This window comes from Martes martes (genome assembly GCF_963455335.1).
Source record: "Martes martes genome assembly, chromosome: 1".
Classification (NCBI taxonomy): domain Eukaryota; kingdom Metazoa; phylum Chordata; class Mammalia; order Carnivora; family Mustelidae; genus Martes; species Martes martes.
The window spans coordinates 121,757,425-121,784,932 of NC_137888.1; positions in this window are offsets into that span (position 1 = coordinate 121,757,425).

Below are 27,508 nucleotides of genomic sequence, written 5' to 3' on the forward strand. Positions count from 1 at the left end.
TGTCCACAATAGCCAAATTGTGGAAGGAGCCAGGATGCCCTTCAACAGTTGAATGGAGATGTGGTCCATAAACACAATGGAATATTACTCAGCCATCAGAAAGGATGAATACCCAGCCTTTGCATCCAAATGGATGGGACTGGAGGAGATTATACTAAGTGAAATAAGTCAAGCAGTGAAAGTTAATTATCAGATGGTTTCACATATTTGTGGAACATGAAGAATAGCATGGAGGATATCAGGAGAAGGAAAGGAAAAATGAACGGGGAGAAATCAGAGGGGGAGTAAAACAATGAGAGGCTATGGACTCCAAGAAAAAAACTGAGGGTTTTAGAGGGGTGACGGCACGGGGATGGGCTAGCCTGGTGATGGTATGGATGGAGCACTGGGTGTTATACACAAACAATGAATCATGGAACACTACATCAAAAATTAATGATGTACTGTATAGTGACTAATATAACATAATAAACAATATTTTAAAAAAAACAGACTCAGCTCAGTTGGAGGTCCTGTATTGCCACTCTCTGGCTATGTTGCCTCAGGGAATTCTCTTAATTTTTTTAGTCTCCATTTTCTCTGCTACCAAATTGGTAGATGAACACCAATGTCTCTGTAGTCTTGAGGACACGAGAAGATGGAGGAGAATAAAATAATTTCATTAATCCCAATTTGAATCTTGGATCCATTCCCCTTGGGGTAACAAAGGGAGCAGCCTTAGAGGGTACCCTGGCTCCTGTACCTTTCCTTGGGTTCACATCCAAGGCTGAGGGGTAAGAACAAAACCTTGCAAATGCCTGTGGACTTCACCGATGCCACCTGAAGGGGGAGCCACTGACCAACTATCTAAGCAGGGAGGTTTCCTTGTGCTGGCAGATCACATACAAGTTTTCTCAAAATCATACTGTCACCCCTGAGAGGTGAATATGTAGATGTCTGATCAATCAGTCCCACACATAAAGGACCAGGTGAGCCTGCACTCACACTGAGGGAGCAGGGAGGAATGGCAGGGAACCTCTCCCCTGAAAACTTGCCCCCTGCAAGACTCCTCCCTGAAGCTGTTCTGTATGCAAATGAGGAATGGGGACATTGGGAGCTGCTCCTGTAAGAATGAGGACAACCTGGTGATAGCTGGCAAGAGCTGGATCCAGGGAAAGAAACACCTCCTTGTGTTAGGGGAAGTGGTGAGGAAGAATCTGAGAAGTTGTTATATGCAACTAATGAATCACTGAACTCTTCCTCTGAAACTAATGTTATATGTTAATGAACTGAATTTAAATAAAATAAATAATTAAGTGAAAACTTCTGGGGAAAAAGGAAATCTGAGAAGTGGGGGGAAATTTAAAGAGCCCCAAAGACAGGAGCTTGGTGAGCTGGGGCACGACAGGACACAGGAGCTCCCCAGTGGCTGCCATCACCAAGAACCATATCAGTGTGGAAATTCCCTGTGGGCACTGCAGAACTTCTGAGGTAAAGGGACCACTAGTCTATTCCGGTCAGCCTTTTTCCAGCTATCTCAGCACTCAGTAGAAGAATTCATAAGGATGGGTAGTCCTCTTAAAAAGACGGTTGTCCCAACTGTGAGGTTGTGTAAAAAAGGAGAAGTAATCACATCATTAATTGAATGATCATTTAGAAAGTGAGTTCCCACTCAGATGTCCTCCACTGCTGCTTAACAATAGTGTTGGGGGAAATACTCAACACTCAACTTAGCATGAGTAGCACATAGGTGCAATTATATCGCCATTTTCATTAAATATAAGATAAAATTAACATGCTTTCATAATTTCTAATTCCATTTTTCTTAAGTGTTTTTAAAAATCCACCATGAACTGGAGGAGAGGTGTGTGGGAGGGATGCGGTGGCTGGGTAATGGACACTGGAGAGAGTATGTAGTATGGTGAGAGCTGTGAATTGTGTAAGACTGATGAATCACAGACCTGTACCCCTGAAACAAATAATACATTATACGATAATTTTTAAAATCTACCATGAAATTTTCCTATTTTGCTTTTTATGAAGATTCATTTTGGAAGCAGCCTTTCTTCCGTATAAATTATGTGTAATGAACAAAGGCCTTGTACGCTGTCCACTGTGGTACGGTGGTTTGAAGACTTAAATGACCCTCCCATTTCTTTGCAGGCCTTCCTGATGAGGCCCTTGTCTTCTGGAAGGAAACAGTGTCAAGAATTCCAGGCAGAAACTGGTCTTTGAATGGTGCCCCTACAGGGGAACAGGGAGGGACACGGGATTCTGGGAGAACTGAGGGTGGGACTCTTGCTCTAGCCTATGTATCAGGAAGCCTATCCTCTGTGATGACAGGCAGAGGGCTTCTGGTCTGCAGAGTCCAGGCTAAGGACTTGGGACAATTCTGGGCTTACTTTGCCAATGAGAAGAAAGACCTTCTTGATCAAATCTGCCCCTTCCTTCGAGAATTCTAGCAGGTTCTGAGTAAAATTCCTAGGATTGGCTCTCAGGAAAAAGCATGTGTTAAAGACAGTGCTAATCATCTGGGGGAACCTCTCTCGGGGCAGAAAGAGGCCTGGTCACTTATTACTCAGAGAATCTGTCTGAAAGGTATATTTCTCAGGGTGGGATTGTATGTAAAGGAAGTAGAACAAGTAGGAACTCTAAAGACCAGATCTGATACTATGAGGTAACCTCAAATCCCTGCCATATGCATAGTTATTTGAAAAGGAAGCAGAGACCCTCACTAGTCTTTCCCACAGAAGTGCCCATGTTCTTTGCATGCTCTATGGCTAAAACCAGGTCCTCCACTTGGTCCCCACAGATGAGCAGAGGGTGATTTTGCACTAAAGGAGACTAGACCCAAGAACTTTCAATTCTTAGGTCACTGAACTTGACCTCTGGCCAAAAGGAGCCCCATGTGCTGCAAGGCAGTAACTGACCCACAGTAGCCCTCTGTGAGAGTGGTACAGATGCCAGGGATCAAGGGGGAAGCACATGCTAGTCCCAGGACACAAAAGGTGCACTTCCAGGCATCTATGAGACCAACTAAATCTCAGTATTTAGCAAGCTGAAGCCCAGAGTGTCTGAGGGTCCAAGGAAACAGCATCCCACACTGTTTCACATTCCTGGGTGATACACCTGCACTGTAGAAGGAGCCTAACACAGATCAGATACTCAATAAAGCTTTGTCCGAGGAAGACTAAGAAATCAGCCTGATGTAGATGCCTGGAGTTGGCCAACAAACTTTACACTGTGCTGAAGAGTGAAGAAGACAGAAAAGCTGAGTAGCTTAGGAGAAATGCATGTATTCTACCCTTCCATCGGGGACCAAACAGCTAGGAGGGGAGGAACAGAGGTTACTATGCAGTTACCAGTTATTACTAAAATTACCAAAATATGTGTTAGGTGCTGGCCCTTTAAATGTTTGTCTTGAGCATTTGGGGCTGTCTTAGAACATGATGCCTTCATTCCAGGAACTATGTTTGTACTTGGGGCACAAGACTTGATAAAAGCCTGTGATTCCACCAAGGTCAGTCATAGAAGTTATTAACAGGCACATGAATGTACTTTGTCAATAACTTTCTTAAAACAGTTAAAGAGAACAGAGTATTTAAATAAACTCAAAATAGATTAAAGAGCTAAGTATGAGACATGAAACCATAAAACTCCTAGAAGAAAATACAGGCAGTAATTTCTTTGACATCAGCCTCGGCAATATTCCTCTAGATAGGTCTCCTCAAAAGCAAAAATAAACTATTGGGACTACACCAAAATAAAAAGTTCTTGCACAAAAAGGAAAACATCAACAAAGTGAAAAGGAAACCTACTGAATGGGAGAAGATATTTGCAAATGATACATCTGATAGGGGTTAATAACAAAAATATATAAAAAATTTATAGAACTCTACACCAAAAACCACAAATAATCCAATTGAAAATGGGCAAAAGACATAGAGATGACCAACAGACACATGAGAAGATGCGCAACATCACAAATTATCAGGGCAATGTAAATCAAAACCACAGTGAGATATTACCCTATACCTGTCAGAATGGCTAGAATCAAAAAGACAAGAAATAACAAGTGTTGGCGAGGATGTGGAGGAAAAGGAACACTTGTACACTGATGGTGGAAATGTAAATTGCTGCAGCACTCAAAAAATTAAAAATAGAACTTCCATGTGATCCAATAATTCCATTACTGGATATTTACCCAAAGAAAACAAAAACACAAATTCACAAAGATACATGCACCCCTATGTTTATTGCACCATTATTTACAACAGCCAAAATATGAAAGCAACCTAAGTGTCCATTGATAATGAATGGATAAAGAAGATGTGATGCATTCTCGCACGCACACGCGCGCGCGCGTGCACGCACACACACACTCACACACACAGAGGAATACTACTCAGCCATAAAAAAGAATGAGATCTTGCCGTTTGCAACAACATGGATGGACCTAGAGAGTATTAATCTAAGTGAAATAAGTCAGAGAGAGAAAGAGAAATACTATATAATTTCACCTACATGTGGAAGCTAAAAAACAAAACAAATAAACAAACTAATGAATAAAAAGCAAAAACAGACCCATAAATACAGAGAACAAACTGCTGGTTGTCAGAAGGGAGAGAGGTGAAGTGATGGGTAAAATAGGTGAAGAGACGGTAGCAGATACAGAATTCCAGTTACAGAATAAAGAAGTCATGGGAATAAAAGGTACAGCATAGGGAATATAATCAAGGATACTGTAATAATGTAGGATGACAGATGGTAGCTTCACTTGTGATGAGCATAGCATAATGTATACAGTTGCTGAATCACTACATTGTATACCTGAAACTAATGTAACATTGTGTGTCAGCTATAATACAGTTTTAAAAAACAAAGTATTTAAAGATAATACATCTTAAGAGGAAGAATTTTTTAAAAAATAAGCCTCTGGATAAACTTGGTACTTACCTCACTGATTCTTAACTGCTATTAGTCACTGCTTCACTTAAACCTGGAAATACCTCAAGACTTGAACAGAACACTTCCTTCTAAGCCACCCCAAGTCCCTGTCTTTGGAATAAGATTGCTTCCTTGTTCCTACTAGAGATTCAGTTTTCCTTTTTTTTTTTTTTTTAAATGTTTAATGTTTATAGTTTAATGATTAAAGAATAACATAAAGAATTACATTTACATTTAAAGAATTTAGTACCTGATATTTGCAAGGGTTTCCAACTCTTGTTCCTTTTTGTTTTCTGTTGCAGCAACAGTTGGTGTTTTTATCCTACCTGGATTCAGGTTTTTTCTCAATATAAACAGCTCCTCTTTCTGGGGTAAATCAGTGAGTAGTTGGAACAAGCTCGAAGTATTATTTTTGCACCTGTCAGATGTAAGTCACCCCAAAGAACTCTATCACACTTCCTCTCAGCTGGGCATTGCCTACTTGACAACAAAGAAAGAATCCTAGGTGTTCTCTGATATTTAGGCTGGGAACAGAGCAAAATTTCTTCTACTGGCAGCTTTCACTTGGGGAAGAACAATAACCTTCAAGTGTGGAGGGTACACTTCTCTTTCTCTGGTTCCCCTAGCCCACTGCCCCATGTAGAAGAGGGCAGGTAGGAGGGACTCTCTTTGAAAGGATCCAGATCATCCTTGGAAAGGTGCCATTTGACACTTATCTCTGTAGGAGTCAGCATGGGGGATAGGTATCCTTGCTGACCACATGATAGTGAACTATACAAGTTGGCAATATTCTGATTAAAGGAGTACAATTCCTTCCATTCAGCTAAATTTACCAGCCTTTAATGTGAACAAATACCTCCTTGTTCCCTGATAAGAACAAGGTGAAGATAAAGTTCTAATCAACTTTCCCGTCTCCCTCTACCTTCTCCATCAATCACATCCCAGTTCTCTGGAAATCAGGATCCCACAGTTTTTTACCTACTGCCAGGTATTGTTCAATTCCATTGCATGACCCTGGTATTTTGAATCCTTTCTTCATGGGTTTATCCTCTCTTCCCAACTAGTCTAAAAACTCCCGGAGAGCCCAACTGGGACTGAGTACACAGGAGGTGTTCTTTAAATGCCTGTCACATTGGGTATGATTCTCTAGGACTCCAGCAAGGCCATGGAAAACAATGGAAAATAATACATCTCCCTTGGAAACTCACTTTGTATTTTATTTCTGACAACCTAGATGTGGCGGAGCATACTACCTGGCTTAGACTTAATTTGATATATTGTGACTTGAATTTTGAGATCACAGAACACTTTTTCCTCAAAAGGACCCTGAAAAAATTCACCCATGCTGCTGACAGAAAGATAAATGCATAATCTCTAAATGATGTCACCAGCTATGGCCTGTGACAATGGAATTGGAAGCACTGCCGCTGGTATGGAGGTTGAGAAAAATTGTAGATGGAGGTTTTTATCTCCTCTGAAAGCTCCCTGTGGAGGGTATGGTTGCCTCTTCTTCCCCGTAGTGGGGCTGGTTGTGCATTCTTCATTCCGTTCAGAGTAGAGGGTGCAGAAGGCAGTACAAAGGCCATGCAGAAGTTAGCAATCCCTGGTTTGGCCAAAGGCACAGACTAGGATCTTGTCCAAAGGAGGTATCACCAGGTGTCCCATCTAGCTGCTGGAACCCCACAGACTAAGGTAAATGGATGCCTGGGCACTGTGAACTTGGTCAGGCCCAGCGAGATCTGTCTTCAAAGGACTATGAAATAATAATGCTAGCTGCCCACTTTAATTGAGTAGCTATTCTCTTCCAGACAATGAGCTATGCTTTATTTGAAATATTCACAACAAAAAGAGATATTAATATCCCTATTTGACAGGTGAGGAAACCAAGGGCTAGAAAGATCAATTTATCAGACAATAAGTTTTGGACCTAAGTATTGGACCCCAAATTGACTCCAATGCTCTTCCAACTACTGGTCATTTTGTAACTTACCTACACATTAATTCTTGGTTTATTGCATATGCTACTCTGAAAGAGTTCTCTTTCCAAGGTACTTCCATCACTATTTGGGTAGAGCTGAGGTTAGGTTACTGTTCCCCAATTTTTAGTAGCAGTAACATTAAGAACGTGAAATAACAAAGGACTTATTTGGGTCATGGGAAGTCAATGGCTTCCAACTGAGTTCTTGTCTATACGAGGAAATTACCTCTTGCTTACAAGAAGTCTTCCTAGGCAACCCACAGTAAGATTTTTTAAGTTTCTACTTAGACTCAGAGGTAAAATCAGTATGTATCTCTATCTGCCCACTGTCCTGCTTTCTAAGAGCCTGAAAAAAGAAGGCTGCTTAGTCACTACAGAGACTGGTCTGGCTTAAAGTAAAGATCTGCAACAATGACTATGGAAGATTTGGGTTTCCTGAAATGATGCTTGAACATAAAAGATTTCTTGTTCCCAAATCATGGACCATTGATCCTATATGGTCCCTAGAAGATCAGGATAGACTCCTTGGTATAACCTCTGTTTGGGAATGCAGGCTCCACTGATATGCCCTTCTTAGAGAACATGTTCCTAACACAGCCCCTACCAAGGAAGCAGCAGACCATGTGACTGGGACCCTCCTGGTCACAAATGATCATCCCAAGGGTGGATAGCTGTTTATAGGAAGTCCACCGACTAGCCAGCAACCTCTGCATGACATGTGTGGTCTGGCTTGAAATGAGGAATTGGAAAAGTAATCTCTCTCATTAAGAATTTGAACTAAGAAGGCCTCGGGGAAAATATCAGGTAGCTGGGGACACTGGATACAAAAGACACTGCAGATCTAGAGTGTGGCAGAGATCATCCATGTTTACCAAGTATCCATGTACTCTCCTACATGTCCCAGCCTCCCACACAATTGGGTTAGACCTGTACTAACTAGTTATAGCCAGAGGACTATGAGCAGAACTGAGTAGTGTCATATCTAGGCCAATGCAGTTAAAACCAGGTGTACTTTTCTATCGCTCTGTCACCTTCCTTGCCCACATCTTCCAGATGGCAGAGCTATATGAAAGAACTAGCCTGGAATCCCTAAACTATTCCCTAGGAGAGCACACATACACTGGCAATACGTTGCTGTTGCTTAGCAGATGCAGTGATGACCCATATTAATGCTAGCATTACCACTATGGTTTGGTGACTAGCTGATAAAATGGCAACCAAGGTCAGTCTGTAGCCAGCATGAAGCAATGCAGCCCACTGGGGAGGGCAGGAGACAGAATTCACACTGAACTAATGAGTACTTAACATACCAGGAACACAGCCTCAGTTGATCCTTATAAAAACCATTTTTTAAAGATTTTATTAACTTCTTTCAGAGAAAGAGAGAGAGCACAAGCAGGGGGAGGGACAAAGAGAAGCAGGCTCCCTGTTGATCAGGGAGCCTGACACAGGGCTCAATCCCAGGACCCCAGGATCACAATCTGAGATAAAGGCAGCTGCTTAACCAACTGAGACACACAGGTACCCCGATCCTTACAAAAATCTTAATATTGAAGTAGATATAAGCCACCCTATTTATTTATCAGAGAGAGAAAGAGAGCAGGGGGAGGGGCAGAGAGAGAGAGAGAGAATCTCAAGCAGACTCTGATGGGCATAGAGCCCAATGAGATGTTCAGTCTCATGATCCTGAGATCACGACCTGGGCCGAAATGAAGAGTTGGATGCTTAACCGACTGAGCCACTCAGACACCCCAGTCACCCCATTTTACAAATGAAAATCCAACATAGTAGTTAAAGGACATGTGATCAATAGTCCCCAACATCAGGAGTAAAGCCCAGGTTACACCCCTGCACATCTGCTCCTCTCTTCCTAACAGGTTCCTATAACCTTGCCTTTCCCCTTAACATCCACCAGGACCTGCAGTGATACATCCTGACCACAAGGGGCATCACTAAAGCTATAGTAAAGACTGTCTTGGCATCCTCTCTAGGAGCATCAGGGAGACAAGATGCAAGCAGAAGGGAAATCATAATCACACATGGGTATGGGTACCATCAGAAAGTGTCACTTCAGGGTTTATGGTAGTTGTAAGACAACTCACAACTCTACAGACACCTGGTGGCCAACAATGCCTCTCACATCTTGTTAGACAGAATGTGAGCCTCACAGCCCACCTCCGAGGTGCGTGTGTGTGAAATTATTACCTGCCCACAGAGAAGGCTGTGTGTGTGTGTGTGGTCCCCACACTCCGTCTGGATCCTTAGTGGCATACCGGGCTGTGTGGGAAGCTGAAAAATCAGAAGTACATTTAAGAAAGAGAAAAAAGGGAAAACCTTCAATGACTGCAAATTTGTTTTCCTTTCACAAGGTCACGTTTTAAAGAGAATTTAAGAGAATCTTATAATTTCCAATTTTTCCCTTCTATTTTTAGAGTTTTAAAGTGAATATCAAAAGCAACATTTTAAATTATTTTCTTGGTTAAGAATGAGGTGTCAACCTTGATCACTGCCTGAAGTTAATAAGTGCAGAATGAAGCGCATTGCCTTAGGGTCACAGATGGTAATTTTAATACCTTGTTATGGTCCATAGATAGCCAGGGGAATTGGGCAGGAACCACCTCCACACCATGTGAGGGGTGGAGAGAAAAAACGGGAAAAGGTCCCATGTCAACTCAAGAAGGGAAATGAGTTCACAGCAAAGGATGAGAGGAGACCTATTGACAAATAAAGAGAGCTAGGACTTTCCAAACCAAAATTTGCAAAATTTGCACAGTTGAAAAAAAAAAAAAGAAAGAAAGAAAAGAAAAGAAATGTGATTTACAGAGGCTGGTGATGTGGAAGAGATTCTAGGAAGAGATATTCAGCATGTGTATACAAGTGTGTGTTTCTATGGGAGACAGGAAGGAAAACACCTTGTGTAACCTGCCAGGAGGAGGGGAAAGGACAAAAGGAAAATGTCCAACACTGCCAGCCTTTACACAGGTCTTTGCCAGAGACCTTATATTCTCCTTACAGGGTGACCTAGAGCTTGGCCAACAGCAACTGACCGAATCTCCGAAATCCACTTTTGGCTCCTGTGTTCATCTTACCCCTTAATCTGCAACCGACATTTTCCTTAGGGTTGGCAAATAGATTTAATCTTCTCCACCAACTCTAATTGAACCTGCATTACATTGAGAGAAATTTCACAGGAGAAATGTCTCTAGCTGAAAACATGCATCTCTCCTTTTCCCTTGCAGACAGGGCTGGCTGCAGGACTCAGCTCTTGCCAATGAGGTAGAAGCAACAGTTTGGTGGGTGCAGTGGGTTGAACAGAGTGACCCTCAGAGATATGTCCCCATCCAGGATCCTGTGAATATGACCTTGTTTGGAAAAAGGCTCTTTGAAGATGTAATTGAATTAAGGATCTAGAGATGAGACAGTCCTGTATAATCAGGTGGGCCCTAAACCCAAAGACAAGTGTCCTTATTGAAGACACACCAAGGGAAGACACACAGAGAGGAGGAGAAGGCCAGGTGAAGAGGTAGGCAGAGACTAGAGTGACACAGCCACAAGCCAAGGAACACTTGGAGCCACCATAAACTAGAAGAGGCAAGCTAGGATTTCTCCTTAGAGCCTTCAAAGGGATCTCAACCCTACCGACACCTTGATTTCAGGCTTCTAGCCTCCAAGCTGCGGAAGAACAAATTTTGTTGTTTTAAGCTACCAAGTTCACAGTAATTTGTTACAGCAGCCTTAGGAAATCTAATATAGAGAGACTTCCAGGAAATCTCCTTAAAAGCTGTCAGTCACTCTTTCACCCTTTTGTTCATTCAATCTGCCCCCAGAGAAAAAGTTGCTATTGGATAAGATTGTCTGGGCCGTTTGTGGATCAGCAGATTCTTGTGTCCTTCTCTGGACTGTGGCATTCGGCACACCCCTCACTCGGCTAACCGTCCCAATATGTGACTCTCATCACCTCAGATGTCCACGTATGATCTTACCTCTAAGTATGGCTTGGACCAGTGGTTCAGTCCTGGATTTATGATCTGGCCTAGAAAGTGTTTGTTCTTTTTTGTTTGTTTTGCCATGGCAGTCCAATGCATCTTACCTCTTCCCCTGCTCTTGGGCAGGCTCTCAAACTCCTAATGCTTTTGTGTAATATAAAATGATGATGATGATGATGATAATAATACTTTTAGGAACACAGAGTCTATAGCTCAGGAATACAGAGCCAAGAAATAAGATGTTTGGAAGCCAGATGGGAGGAGAACAGGGGAAGTTCATATCTATTGTAAAATAGTGAACTACATTCAGGGAGGATTGCATATTTTTGAGTATTTAGTAATTGCCTCCAAAGCCAGGGGAATGAATAAAATCTCCAGCAAAAAAAAAAAATTTACTGCCTTCAAAATAGTAAATATGCAGTGTCTATACATTTCCAAACAAACATATTTTGATTAAGTCATTAATGTCACTTTATAGCTGTTTCTCCCTCTCCCTCAGTCTTGCTGAAGGATTTAACGTCAAGCAATTTAACAATGACAGCTGGCGAGAAATCAGCTTTGAGATTTCTCATTAAAAGTAATGCTGTGTTAGTAGCCAAATACTTGGAAATGTGAAATGTTAAAATTTAATGGTGTGGAAAAGGCTTATTCTAACTTTTCAGATTGTACCATCTTTGTGGAAGTTGGTAGAAAATATCAACTTGGATTGTGGAAGACCCAGTGCAGTTGTAAAAACAATGGTAGTTTGCAGAAGGAGGTATCCAACAAGCTGCGAGACTTAATACAGCTTGCTTTGTGGGGCTCTAGAAACCTTGGCTTGGCTCTCGCACTTGCACAGAATAAAGTCTCTCGTTGGTGTCTCCTTCTTTATCTGCACTCTCACCATTATTGGCCTTTAAGCTGAATAGACAAATTTATTCCACTTATATTGTCTTCCCAATGCTGTTTTCAGGAATATTCTGCCCAATGTCTTATATCATTGCATTGTGCTAAGCATTTAGGAAATTCATTTCTCTGAGAGGAATGGCAGGAAATAAAGTTTCATTGTATTTGAGATGGAGAACAAAAATAAGAGGACTCTCATCCAATGTAATCAAAGCTGCCCATTTGCATTTCGGGAAAATAATTACATTCTTTATCTCCTGATCTTAAATCACTTCCTGAAAACTTCCAACACCTGTGACAATGAAAATATACAACTACACACATATTCAATGGGTCCCATCTGTGGACTTTAATACCAGCGCTTTCCAACCCTATAATTGCACTGGAGCTGAAGATAGTTGGGAGGAGGGGGTACATGTGGGCTCTGCAGCCCACCCCTCCTATTTCTTTCCTAGAATTTGAGAGCACATTTGCAACTACACATAATTTGTGTGGTTTTAATTATCTCCTTAACGTGATTGTAAGCTGCTCAAGGGCACAGAGTAAGGGCTGAAGAATGTCAGCTGCTTTGATTATTATGATGACAAGTTTATCAAAAGAGAAATGCAGCCCCCATGTAAGACTAGCCAAAGAAATCCCTAAGCAGAGGAGCAGAAAGTACAAACCAGGTGGTTGGTATAGCTCTCCAGTTTGAAGGTGGAATGGAGAGAGGAAAGGACTGCTGGGTCTGGAGACGGGCAAACACAAGCCCCAGCCCAGTGTTTCTACTTTGTAATTCTGCATAAAGGCACCCAACATCTTCATGTATAAACTAAAGGTAATAACACAGTTGTTATTATATTAGAAAAATATATTTAAAGTCCTCGACACATTATAGGTACTCAAAGTGTCCACTCATTTGAGGTGATAATCCTATGACATTATACCCAATATTGGAGCTGGAAGGAGTCAGAGGACTCAGCTGGTCCAACCTCCCATCTTACAGATCAAGAAGCCAAGGCTCAGAGAAGGAGGTTGGACTACCCAAGTTTAACCAAGAACTAGCCTACTCAGGGTTAATGGAAGAGCAAGGGCTTGAGTTCCAGGCTCCTTCCCCCAGATGATGGCTGTATTTGCCCCTGCCTACTGCCACTGTCACTTCATGTCTCTCCAAACAGAACACCAAGTCCATGAAAATGAGAACTGCTCCTTCTTTTCTGGTTTTCCCCATAGCCCAGCCAGCAAGTCCAGACTAAGAGACCACACTCCCCGGCAGATGAAATAAGACTAACTGTGAATCAAGAGCCTGGGTCCTCTGTCCAGCTTCCCATATATGCCATATATACCTCTGAGCATTGTCAAAGTAGGCTCTGATGGATTTCCACCTGCACTGAAGCACATGGCCAGCTAAAGACCCTCACTGATAAGGTCTTGAGTCAAGACCTAGAAGACTTCTCACACTTAATTATCACAAGGAGCCATTCAACAGAAGAGTAAGATACCAGGAAAGTCCTCCTGCACAAGACTCCCTCTCAGCACCCTACCACCAGTGCCACAGCCTGCCATCAGAGTTTCGATCCTTCCGGCTATGACATTTATCCTCTGATGCATCACAAATGCTCTTGGGGCACGTAATGTACTATGAGTCATTAATGTCAATTGGACTATCTGAAACCTTCCACTAGGAAAGCAGGGAAAGTTCTAAGCAGAACATGATTTCCATTAGACAGCACTGGTTTCAGAGGAGAAAAGGTAGGAGTTGGAAGAGGAATTAGTTATGCCCTGAACCGTTTGGGGAACTGGGGACATCCTGAAACCCCTGGACACTGGAGGGAAAATGAGATTTCCAGAGCAGGAAAGCAGGAGTAAACATGATGCAGTCTGAGAACTCTGAAACTGGACTTTGAAGTCATTTGGTAAAATCAAATTACTTACCCTTAGAATCTGTTCTCTGGGAAAGACGCATTTGTTTTCCCAAGAAGCTGACTAAATTGTCATCCAGTGTCCTTAAATTTACTCATCTACACATTGTGCTTTATCTCCTAGGAGAGCAGCTCCACACAACTGCACAACCATTAGCAACAAGAGCCCATTGCAGACAAATAAACAGCAACCCACTCACCAACCGTGTGGGTGCCAGCCTGTAGCTCAATTACTTCCAAGTCCTAAAGCTAATTACAGGATTTGGAGCGGCTGTCACTGTCCTTGGAAAACACATAGCATTAAAGAGACACAGATGTTTGTCACTGGTTACCGCCATTGTCCAAGCCCCCAGGTGTTCTCTTCCAGCCACTCACTCTTCCTTTCCCATTTTGTGCAAAATTTTTAGTGCAGCATGACCAATACTCATAATCAGGACATCAGACAAAATCTCTGTACACTTTATGAGAAGTGGGAGTGATTGCAGTTGAAGTGGAATAATATTAATAATCATGCCAAAGCCTAATGCTAATTATTGTGTAAGCCAGAAAATGCATGTCACTTGCTCTCCATTAGCTGACATTATCTGGAATGGAATAGTTGTAAACAGCCCACTGCTTCCACCAGTTTTCTAGTGGTACTGGGCTTCCTATATTAAACATCCACACACATTATCCCTGTTAGCAGGACATGTAAGACCTGAGTGATTTTTCACTTTTTATGTTTGGCTTGAAGGCATCAAGGAATATGGTCAAGCAACCTGGAGTACCAAAAGAAGGGACATGGCCACTTGACAAGACAGTTTCAGAGACCATCCTCCTCACGTGGTGATAATTCATGCAGTACTTTCAGAACAAAGGGTGATGTTGCAAGTTAATTTATTCTATTACTCCATTAATGTTCTCTCCATCATTTTTGCTCCTGACCCCAGATATCCCTAATATATGAGCAGTTATGGTGTTGTGTGGGGAGGGGGAAAGAACCGCTCAGAAAGGGATAAAGAAATTCAGTTCATAAAATCTTCGTTAAAGTCTCTTGTAGGATTGAGGATACCCCCTACCTCCCATAATATGGGGACACCATGCAGTCAATGAAATCTGCTTAAATTTCTATAATCTGTCTCAGTCTTAACTGCAGTTACTTCAAGACCCCAGAAAGGCACTGATAATCCCTCTGGTCCTGGCCGCAGCACAATCACTGATGTGTTAGAGAACATTACTCATGCAAAGTTAGTTTGCAACAAATGAAACCTGCCACAAGGAGAAGACCCTGTGTTCACCAGACCTCAGAATACTGCTGACTTCTACACTCAAAGGGAGCTTTTTGACTCCCTGAAGTATAACGTGGGGGCACAGACATGGGAGGTGGGTGTTTTCTCTGCTTTTTTCCAGTTTGTGTCTGCCATTGCTGCTTCAGATGGAAGGATGTAGCATGAATATTGCACAGCACTCCAGCGGCTTAATTTAGGTACTTATGATGTTGCATTTGTAAATTAGAAAGAGTTTTGAGCGTTGAACATTTCATTTGCTAATATGTTTTTCCTTTCTTCCCCACAGAGGCTCCTGTACCATTTGAAATAAAAATTCATTTCCTTGAATACATGGAATTGATCCTAATTAAAATGCCTGTGAGAGTTAAGGCACAGCCAGCCCCAGGAAAATATAAGGTCAATTTTATTTTTCAAAGGGCATGGAGAGAAATTAAAATACCCATAATTCAAGTCATAGACTTCATAGAGTTTGAAGAGACTTTACAGCTCCTCTAGGAAACTAAGGGAAAGGGCAGGGCTCTAAAGTCAGACAGAGGCAGGTTTGACTCTTGGCTATGCCTCTTCCTGAGCCTGTGACCCTAGTCAAGATCCTCCGCCCCCCTTCCTCACTGGATCCTGGGTGTGTGACCCCAGACAAGGTCCTCCACCCCCTCCCACTGGATCCTGAGGCTGTGACCCCAGACAAGGTCCCCCACCCCCTTCCACTGGATCCTGAGTCTGTGACCCCAGACAAGCCCCCCCTCCCCGGATCCTGAGGCCGTGACTCTAGACAAGGTCTTCTGCCATGCTCCCCCACTGGATTCAGAAGCTCTGCTAATAAAGAGAGTCTGAATTTCTCCCATGGAAAAATGGTCTGGCTTCAGAAGGAACTGCATCCTCTGGGCATGAGATCCTTTACTGCAGATCCCTCAGCATTCAGGTCACTCCAACATTCTCTCCTCTTGCCATATCTGGATACTATCTGTACTTTATTTACTCATTGTTTTTTATTATTTACTTGACTTCAAATAAACCCACTTTACTGAGTCACCCTCATCTTCAGATACTATCGTTTATATATGAGAAATAATAGGTTGGACATGCTAATTGTATGTACTTTAATACACAATGAAATAAATACAGAACTGTAAATCACCCATGTTCACCCTGTGCCATTCAAAATCACTTTGCACATGGCTCATTCGGAAATACATCTCGAGGGGAGGGTTAGAGTGAAGATCACCATGGTTTCTTCCCATATCATCTCTCAGACAGTTGAGTGGGTCTATGTCAGGCCTCGTCCTGCGGCAGACCACACCTTTCAGGCTGCCAACCCTCGGTCACTGACCTTGGGGGATGTTAAAACTCAACACCCCAGAATGTAAAGCGTGCACAATCCAGAGGGGATGTGAGGGCAACTGGACTCCATTGTTTATGGATGAGAAGAGAGGAGGGAAGGGATGGGGAGGGCAGTGGAGCCCAGACAAAAAGAAGAAACTGAGAAGAGGTAAGTGGGAAGGCAGCGAGCACACTTTCAGGCCAAGGTGGGTATGGAATGTACTTAGGCCACCTCATAGTTGGCTGACCGTTGCCATTATTTATTACTTGGACTATCACTTACTTGACTTTAAGTAGAATCTGGTTTTACTTAGCCTTGAGTATTAATAAGATCTGTGAAATAGTGGTTCAGAGAACAACCACAGGGGGCAATGCCCCTGCCCCCCTCACCTGGGGAACCCTGGGCTGTGCTGGACTAAACAGGTAGGAAAATGGGCCTTAAACCCTGTGACTTTCTCTCTTTCCTTTCAGTCTCTGTACAGCTCTGTAGCTCCCATTTGATCACCTAGGGTGGTGAAGAGCTTAAATACTCCCAGAAGCACACATGATGTCCATACATCGTGGGGAAGGGGGGATAGATCTGGTGGCCCCCAGAAGAGCAGGGCAGGGCCCACCTATCCCTCATCCCTCTCCTTGGCCCCCTGGCCAGCTTGCTTAGAGAGGAGGACCCATTGCCAAGAGGAGCAACCACTCCAGGCTGCCCCTACCCCACGCCCCTCCCCAGTGATGGTCAGAGACACACTGTGGACGGAAGGGTGGGGCAGAGGCTCTCTCAGGATTATCTTCTCTGTGGCTCAGTCCCTTCTCCTACGCCCAAGGATGGTAAATAATGAGTGAGCTCACAGAAGCAGAATTTCCCTTGTTAGTGCAGCGCCTTCATGTTCTAATTAACTTGTTTGAAGCCACAGAGGCAGGAATGAGACATAGGTGCCCTTGACTCCCAGCCCACTGCTCTCACAAAGTGACTTCATCTCAGTCTCCCAAGCCCACCAGCCAGGAACATACTGCAGTGCCTGGGAGCAGAGCCACAGAGTCAGATATCCTCAGTGGGGCGCCTGTTCTGCCTCCTAGCTCACCAACCTTGGGCATGACCCTCATCCTATCTATCCCCCATAATAAAAGAATAACACTTCCCTCTAAACTCCCGCCAGGAGGAAAGGACCATGTTTGTAAACACAAAGCACATGCTAAGTGAACACCAGCTTCTTGCCAGGAACTGATCACTAGTTCGTGCCCAGGACTCAGAGCATGACATCACTGTCATCCTTGTCCTCTTATCAAGGTGCACTTTCTCCCAGAAGGATTGGCCAGCTTGTCCAAAAGCATGTTCCCAGGTGACAAATCTGGAAAGATTCCTCAGCAAATTGCACAGCGAGACCATAACCCAGGCCTGGACATTTCCAAACAGGGCCAGGAGGTTTGAGGGGCACACACACATGGCACTCCCAGGACACTCATAGAGTCATCCATGATGGATATTCTGAATCATTCCCACAGCAACCTCCACAGACAGACTCTGAGGGAATAGCTCATCCAGGGTGCAGGAAGCAAGCCGAGGACACTCTAACTTTAAAGGTTCCCGGGGTGGGGCACCTGGGTGGCTCACTCGGTTGAAGGTCTGACTCTTGGTTTTGGCTCAGGTCATGATCACATGGGCTGTGGGATCAAACTCCATGTCTGGCTCTGCGTTCTGCACTTCCTTGGGGGGAGGGGTCAACTTGAAGATTCCCTCTGCCCCTCCCCCTGCTCCTCCCTTCACTCCTCCCCTCTCTCTCTCAAATAAATGAGTAAATCCTTTTTTTTTTTAATTAATTTTTAAAAAGTCCCCTGGGTGATTTTGAGGCACAGCCAGGCTTGAATAATTGTATCCTTGCTTAGTCAATAAACATTTACTAAGCACCTACTATAGGCTGAGCATTGTCTTAGAACTGGTATACCAAAAAGAACTGAAGAAACCAGACAAAGCAAATGGAAATTGCATTATTGTATGATGAGGCGATACAAGTGAACACAGGGGGCTATTGTCCCCATTCATAACAAAACTTTAAAACACAAGATAACTTTTAAGCACATCATCAACAGAAACCCTAATGGGATAACCTTCCTTTTGTGTTTGTTTCTGAGGCTTTGTGCTTGGTTCAGAGGAACCACACAAGGCCTGGAGTCATGGTTGGCCCACGCTCCTTACATTTCAACAACAAAAAAGAAAGAAATGTGTTCATTCACTGGGTGATTTAGGAAAGAGCTTTTATACAGAAGTACAGCAAGTCACCATAAACATTTTCAAAATGTCTTCAAACGAGAAACAGATTTTGGTAATGCAATGTTCTCAGGTTCTCTGATTGATACATGCCACCCAGGCTCAGAGGTTTACTAGAAATTCCTTCTCCCAAACAGAGCTGAGGGGCTGACATAGCCAGTGGGTGAAGCATGTGAAAACCTGTTCATGGGCAAAGCTCCTTGGAAGCCAACAGTCTGAGCGGCATAGCCAGGGAGTAGATTTCTTTTTGTCTCTGGATTCTGCACCATTTTTTCTTAAAGCTAAAGAGCTTCTGTTCAGGTCATGTCACCAAGGTGTGGTCTTCAACCTGTCATTGCAGTACCCTGGATCTATCTCGTCCTCCCCTGAGCTGCTCTGCACACAGTCTACCCCATGCCGTCGGGACCAAGAGTTTATTGAGCACTGACTATGTGTTGGGGAACATGCTGTCCCTGGCATTCATAGCAATCCCCACAACACCCTTAGGAGGTTATTGTCATCAGCCCACCCTTAAAATCAAGAAACAGGGAGTGACTCCAGATCAAAAATTTGCCCAAGGCAACACAGCTAGTGACAGAGCACTACTTTGCCCATTCCACCACATCAGGAGAAGCCCAGTGATGCTCTAGATTCTTCTACCAGGTCACCTGACCTGCATGCTCCCCACTGTTGTCTGGGTCAGACTCCCATTTTCCAGCCTGGAGTTTGGGGGTCTCCCACTTCTTATCCCAAAGCTCTGTTTCATCTCCCTAACCAGCACCCTCTACATTTCCCACCCTCTACATCTCCCACCTCCTTTCATATTATGTCCAGCCCGCCTCTCAGCCTTAATTTCCTCCTTTGTTGGGTCCCCCAATAATGGGTCCATGATCAAAGGAGCGAGACTGATACAAAGCGAAGGTCAAGCAAAGCTTTATTTTGCGCCAAGCATCAAGAATCAAACCGACCATCAAACAGACCAGTGGGGGCTGCCCCTTACAGAGAGGATGACCCCGCCCTGCCTCACAGACTAACTTTTATAAAGCAAAGGCCATGTGGTTGAGCCTGGCCACACACAGGTGGCCAATGAGATTGCAATACACAGAGAAAGCTGCACAGTCATTCTAGGTCACACACGGGTGGCCAATTGTACTACAATTCACCTCATAGTAGCTATTTGAATTAGCCTATCACTTAGACAGAATGGGTGCCCAAAAGGCACCCCAAGGGCGGGGCCCATACTCCTTGGTAGCTAGGGAGACAGTATGCTCAGTTTACTGATTGGATGCCTGCACCTGACCAGACTCATCCCTGCATTCGGGCTGTTATCTCCACCTGACCTGACCCACCCTTGTATTTGGGCTTTGTTACCTGGGACTGGTTTCCCGGACTTGCTTTTAAGTAAGTTCTCCTGGGTGGGGGGTGGGGGGCAGGGTCAATTTAAGTTTTACTGCATAAACAACAAAATTGCTGTTCAACCGAGGTGGGGCCGCTCTGGCTAAATAGGCCCTTACACCTTCAGAAACTTTACCTCTCTCTCAAGACTAAGACAGCCCTATCCTTCAGGGATCATGTTCAGCTTCACCTCCTCCAAGAAGACTTCTGTGGCTGTTCCCTAATTATGTTCCCTGTGTTAGTGTTGTGTCCTTTTTTTTTTTTTTTTTAAGATTTTATTTATTTACTTGACACAGAGAGAGAGAGAGATCACAAGTAGGCAGAGAGGCAGGCAGGGGTGGGGGGGGGTGGGGGTGGCAGGAAGCAGGCTCCCTGCTGAGCAGAGAGACTGATATGGGGCTCAATCCCAGGACCCTGAGATCATGACCTGAGCCGAAGGCAGAGGCTTAACCCACTGAGCCACCCAGGTGCCCCTACTGTTGTGTTCCTGATAAGACTTCAGTTCCCAGAGCAAAGGCGTCATAACTTCATCTCACTATCCCCCTGTATCACCTGACACTATGCCAGACACCAGTAAGTACTTGAACTGCATTTGTCCATCCATTGATAATGACTTTGTTTTATTTTTGTTTTTTTTCCCCATTTATCCTGCATGGAGCAGATTTATTATTTTAAGAAGCTAAAAGGGAAGGCCACCAAATAAAGCTGACTTGAAAGTACAGGGCTTCAGTTCTCTTTCAATGCTCTGGGTGTTGACAACCTATTGAACTAACACATTCATTTCTCCATTGGACATACCTGGAGGGCTATCTTGGGACCAGTTACCTCCAGGAGAAGTGAGCATTGGGGTATACACTCAAGGACCTGCACTGAGGGTAGCTATCTAAGTGTTTAAATCAGGGCACTCAGAGACCACATCATCCAAGGTCGAATTTCAATTTCAACCTTAGTCAAGAAGGGAAGTCAGGGGTCAACCCAAAAAGAAGAGAAGGACCAAGTTTGATTTCTGAAGAGTGACACAAGACTACACATGGGAAAACAAGCCCCCAACTAAGATCCTAAGAAGTCTGGGCAAGTGGAACACGAGGTGAGAGGGTGAGCAGAGAGCCGGGCAACACAATTTATGAGTTCAGGCTGTGTTGTACATGAGTAGCCTCTAAGAGGACGGGTCTCCAGGAAAACCTAAAGAGACTGAACAAATAGGAGAATGGAGCAAGCACCAATGAAATCTCATTTGTAAGTTTTGCCTCAAATATTCTACTGCAAGCTGTGAAGGCCTCTCCCAAATAGTTCAGGGCGAGAACCAGGGATTATGCGTGACATTACCACATTCACTGGAAAGGTCAAGCCATCCTGGTGTTGAAAGTCTCCCAGGAACCTCAGAAAAATTGGGTTAGGAACATTTGGGATTAGGGGAAGTGATAGGAGTGGGCCAAGTGATAGCTGCCATGGAGAGCTGGCTTCCTTTGTTTTTCTTCAGTTATAATTCTATGAAGGTCAGCTCAAACGACCTTGAATATCAGTGTAGACTTGGTAGACACAAACACAAAATGAACTGGGAGGATTGTAGTTCAGCTGTATTCTAGATTAAAAATATAAGACTTTCAGAAAAATGTCTCCCCCAACAAGTTACGGCATGTCCAGGTGTCACATAAAAGTCAAACTTGATATATGTGTTCTGTGCAAGAATAAAGGAGACTCTGGATTATAAACTGTGTCTGGAACTCATTGTCTGGCCATTATCAGAACAAATCCCATTCTCAGATAATGGACATCTGTTAAATCTTCCACTCTTAATAGAAAATGTTGCCTGTGGGACAGAGACTTTTATGAGAGCACCATCTCTTCTGTGATAAAAATGTTCTAAATCTTATTTTAACAAAGTGATTGTGTTTGCATCTGATTTTCTTAGGAGGAAAATATAATGGGCCACAAAAGAATCAGATGTGTCAGAAATGTCACAGTATAATGAAAGGATGGTAAGATACCAAACTTTCCTGCCTTCAGTCTTCCATCCAGTCCACAGAGGTCAATGGTTCCAAACTCCTTAAAATCCAAACCCCTTAACCTGGATGCTAAGACCATAGGGATATGGCCTGAGTCTAGCCCTAGCAGTTTATACTCTACCATGCCAACATTTCAAAGTTTGTAAAATGTTCTAAACATTACCATATCTCCCTACTTGACACATGCTGCCTTCTTGAACTCCTTCCTGATACAAATGACTTACCTTACCTGCTTAACTCAAAACTTTCCTCTTGTGAGAAGCTTTCAGTAACATTCCTCGCTCATCTCTGGATGGGTTAGGTGTTCCCTTTGGGGAATCCACAGAAGCTAATGAAGATCTCTATATAAGCCTCAACTTAATCATATAGGTATGTTTAAATTTTTGTTTCCTCTGCTTAACTTTGAAAGTATATTCCAACAAAACGGGGGTCAATGTTATTCACTTCTTTATCCACAATACAACAACTTAGCTCAAGGGTGACTGAATGGATGAAGTCTTGGATAGGTAGAAGCGCGGACATATCCACAGAGAATAATTCGGGGTTGTAGAAAAATGGAACCTTCCAATGAAGGATGACAACAAAATAGGCAGTGGCTATTAAAAATTTTCCTAGGACCTTAAAAATATAAATTCAATAAGAAGCATGGCTGTACTTCATATTTTTAAACTTTAATTGGCTCATGAGCCTAATCCTTAACCATTCCCCTGCACTCTATCTGAATTTCAATGACCTTTTCCTTCACCTCTTGGGAAATTTTCATCTAATTTCAAGGTCTTCTTTCTACCTCCTTCACTTTAATGCAACAAAGGCAAAATGGGCACACTACAACTCCTGTGTGCTTGGTCTTAAATGACACTGGTTCCTGATTCAGAACTTTACTCCAGCTCCAAAATCCTGCCTCAGACATCAATGTCGATCCTCTTCCTTCTGTTCTTAAGATCTCCTCCACAGGACAAAAGGTCTTCAAACTGACTTTCATGTGAACAATGACTGGATTTGAATTCAAACTCTACCATCTGCCAGCTGAGTAATCTCAAACAAGACATTTAAGTTCTCCAAATATTAGAGATATTTTAGTGTTTATTTAAGTGTTATTATTGAAAAAATGAAGATAATCACAATGCCAACCTGAAAAGGCTGTTGTGAGGAATAAATGAGACAATGAATAAGAGGTTCTTAGAACTGTGTGTGATGCACAATGGCAATTGGTATGTCATTGGGATCTGCCAAAGACACATGTGTACTAACAGCAAATAAGAACAGGACCTAAAGATAAGGCAATGGCAAAAGTCTTAATTTTTAAGAAATGAGAAAGCACTGATTCAAAAATACATGTTATAAGATACACAATGATGCCCCAGAAAATCACAGGAAACATGTTAAAAAGACAGTTTATATGCCCTGAGAAAAGAAAGTGGTAATCCCCAAGACCCAAAATGGACTTGTTAATGACAAACACACCAGGTTAACCTTAACTCCTTCATTATATTGTGAAAGTCAAATGTATGCATTAATAATTAGAATCATGGCAAATACTTATGTTGTACTTACTATGTGCCAGGAATCATTCTAAGCACTTGACACATATTAGGAGATTCAATCCATAGGGAAGCCCTGTGAGGTTGGTACTATCAATATCTTCAATTTACAGGTGAAGATACTAAGGCACAGAGGGCTTAAGTAATTTGCCTAAGGTCACATACAACTACAGAAAGTAACAGAGCAAGGATGTAAATTAAAGAAATGCAGCTCTAGAGCCTCTGTTCCATGAATTACACTAGACGGAGCATACACACCTCCATTCTGCTAGTGCATTCCCACAGCAGACATTGCTAATCAATTCCAGCATTCATTGCCACTGAACAGAGATATAGCCTAAACATTCTTCTCAAGATAGTACTTCAGAGGAACCAGACCTAAGTTGTGGGCATTATCACACCAGAGGAAAATTCCTTTGCCATTCCTGCTATTGGCCCGACATATTCAAATGGCCAAAAGATAGTAAGCCAAATCTATTACAATATTCTTATAAATAGGTGGGGAAAAGCTCCAAGGTAGATGTGTGGTTGGTTGACACATATAAAGACAACATATATCTCACTAATGGGTCAATGCTCATCTGAGGAGATCTCTAGGAATTACCACAAATGATCTGTACTTTAGCTGGTTCTACATAACATGATTGGCCAAGGACTTGCACAAAGACCTAAAGCACAAGATCTGGCAACTACACACAGAAGAACATAGTTCAAAACCTCTTCTGAGGTCACAAATCCTAGGGAGTCTTCAGGGGCCAAGTTTTTAGTCTTTAAATATAGTTGTATTGAGCCTGTACCTACCCAGGTTTGTGTGAGACAATAAGAACAGCAGTGGAGGAAGGAGCACAAGAGGAAGCAGAGCCCTGGCTGGGATGCTGAGAGCCAGCTGTATCAAAGTAACACCTGAAGCTCACCAGACAGATCCCAGCACCTAGCCACACACCATTAATTGTGTCAGCTCTCTAGACAGAGTAATTTGTGCTCAGAAGACTTGGATTCTCACAAAAGGTGTCCATAACCCAACTGCACCCCCCCACTTCAGAGAGAAGATGACCCAGGAAGATAAGACTCTGAACAATGCCCCTAGGTATTGAATATCATCTTATACAAGAACTCTACCTACATATACATAATGAGGAAAATAAGTAGATCTAATGCTGGTCAAAAAAACTCCCTGGAAGATAGAGAGACTTTTGAGTTGCTGGCAAGAAAAGGCTCCTTGTGTAAACAGAAACAAAATGCTCCAATCCACCATTTTTCTTTCAGTGTAACAATGCAACAGCAATGACACCCATCTGTTTGTTGATTTCTTTTCTAAGGCAGGAAATGAGGTGTCCACAGAGACCTTGGATGAATAATGCATAACATTTGCAAACAAAATCAACCCTCAATTAACTGTACCAGTAGAAGGAGGCTGCAAGAATGCAAAATATCTGACAATCCTAGAAAAATCCTGTTTCTCTTTGGAAATGTTGGAGAGGTAGATGGTAGGAGATTCAGTCATACACACACTGGAAACAAATTCATGAATTACCATACTCATATACACCCAACAACATGCAAGTACACACACTTACACAAACACACAGTTTGCAAAAGTCCTAATTCAAAAAAGTGGCCATTAGGAGAGTACCACATTCCCTGTCACTGAAGGTGGGTAAGGAGGGGTGGAAAATGCTTGTTGCAGATACTGGAGAGGGGATTCAAGTATCTGATGGAAGGATTCCCTTCAGGCTTCCCTCAAATTCCCTAGAAATTTTGTTTCTGGATTTACTCAAGATTACCAATAGGCTGTATACTACACCAGTGTGCCTTGTACTGTGTAGTAGATCAGACAACCCTCAAATATGGTCTCCTTGCACCTCTGAATTGCACAAATAATGCATTATATGTTAATAAGAATTTTAAAAAAGCAGAACATTCTATTCCAGTTGTCTGCGGGCTTGCTTTCTGACAGATGTCGGCAGACTCTCAGCTACTGTAGGAAATTAGATTTTGTCAGGCAGCTGGAATACGTATGAATGCATATTTATCCATATACACCCCTAGTCCTCACATTAGTGACAGCCCACAGACATTAAAGAACTTGCCAGAGCTCACACAGCTTGTTAAGGGCTTCACTGAACAGGAATCCCATCCTTCCATTCTCTGTCCAGTACTCTAGCTACTTCGTTAGGTGGTAGGAAAGGATTCTGTGCTGTTTATTTTTTTGATATGATCATATCCTCACTCTTGGCCCCATATACATACCTCTCTGTCTTTTAGTCACCAGGACAGGATAGTGATGCCGCAAGTACACGTTGCTGCCTCTCAGGAGGGAAAATATAAGACACACGGGTACCCACTTTGACACAGAAAGGCAGACAGCACACCCGTTATGCTGATTCATTGGGATTTGACCTCCTATTCCTTTGGGGACATACACAGCATCATGAAGAGTCTACATCCCAGATCAAGAGAACCTATTACTTCCCTTTAGTAAGAGCATTCTAAAGGCAATGAAGAATGTCTCCCGCCGATCTCTGATTTATGTGTCACATCAAAAATATAAGTATCAAGACTCTACCTTTGACGCTTACTGAATGGAGGCAGAGGATCAAAGTTGACTACATAAAAAAAAATTTTTTTAAGATAGAAGGGAAAAAAATTCTCAAAAAAGATTGCTGAGCTCAGGACACATGGATACCAATATTCCCATTCTTGGTATTAGCCATAGCTCTGGGCTGCACAGAGATGCCTCTTAAGGGAAGAGCAGACAGGACTACATTCCTGCATTACTCTCCTACCCTGGGGCACAAAAACAGTGCTCTCTGAGCACCCACCTGCTGGGAGTCTGGAGCAGTCCTTGGCCTCTGGCTGCTGCTCCCGTTAAGGAATTTTAGTCAGTGCAGCATTCCTAATAGGTTCATAGTCTCCAGAGAGCTGGGGAGAAATGCCCTGCCCAGAGCAATGGAGGGCATTAGAGTTAGTTAAATGAATCCGACAACAGGTAGTTATATCTGCATTCCATATAATAAATAAATAAATATGCTAAATCCAGAGAGATTTAGCAACTTGCTGATAGCCAAACAGCTATTAAGTGACAGAGCTTAATAATTTAACCCCCAACTCTCTCTGATCTCCAGAGCAGAAAGATGGCTACATCCAGCAGATCAAAATGAACAAAATTCAACCCCCTCCCCCAAACAGATTCTTGTAGTCTTCCTTTCTGAAGATTTCAGAAGTACTTCTAAAGGAGGTAGGGTGGCATGATACTGGGGCACAGCTGGGAAGAGAAGGGAAAGCCATGAGTGGGGCTGGAGGCAGGGGAGGGGGGAGAGGAATTTCCTGGTGTAACCTACCAGTGCCTGGGGCTGCAGGAACCCAGCAATTTCCTTTCCTGATTCCCTACTAAATAAAATAAATGCCTCTGCTTCATGTCACAGTTTGCATTTTCAATCTGATTCATGAGGAAAGCATTGGCAGGTAATCTTTATCCGTTTCAAGTGTTTAACTTTTCACGCAGAATACTAACGACAAATGTGCAGAAGGAGAAACATCAACCTTGGCATTAAGAGCAGAATCTTTCCAAACAAAGAAACAAATGAAACTTCCCAATGCTTTCAACATTTTTTATATTTTCTATCTTTTCTCCATTGTTCATTTTTAGTAGTGTCTTGACAGCCATGAGGGATTTGCCCTAAGGGAGAAAAAACCCAAACTGACAAATGCCACTTTGGTACAAAATGTCCCCCACTGAATGTCTCTTTTCTTGCAGAGAGCCATCACTTTCTCCTGCCTCTTCATCTTTTGTTCCATTCTGTCATCAACAGAAACTTCGCCCTTTCTTTTGGAGGCCCATTTTCCATAAAGAAAGTGTGTGTTTGTGCTACCCTTAGATCACTGTGCATTCTGTGGAGTTGAGGATGTGGGAGGTAAGCCAGCCCCTATACACCCTGGAGACTCATTCGCACACACAGAACTTCCAGAATTCTCAGTGTCAGAATCAAAGTTACGCTTTGTAAATTTACTACCTGATAGGGATCTTTGACCTTATTGCACAAATGAGGAAAAAGAGGCTCAGAGA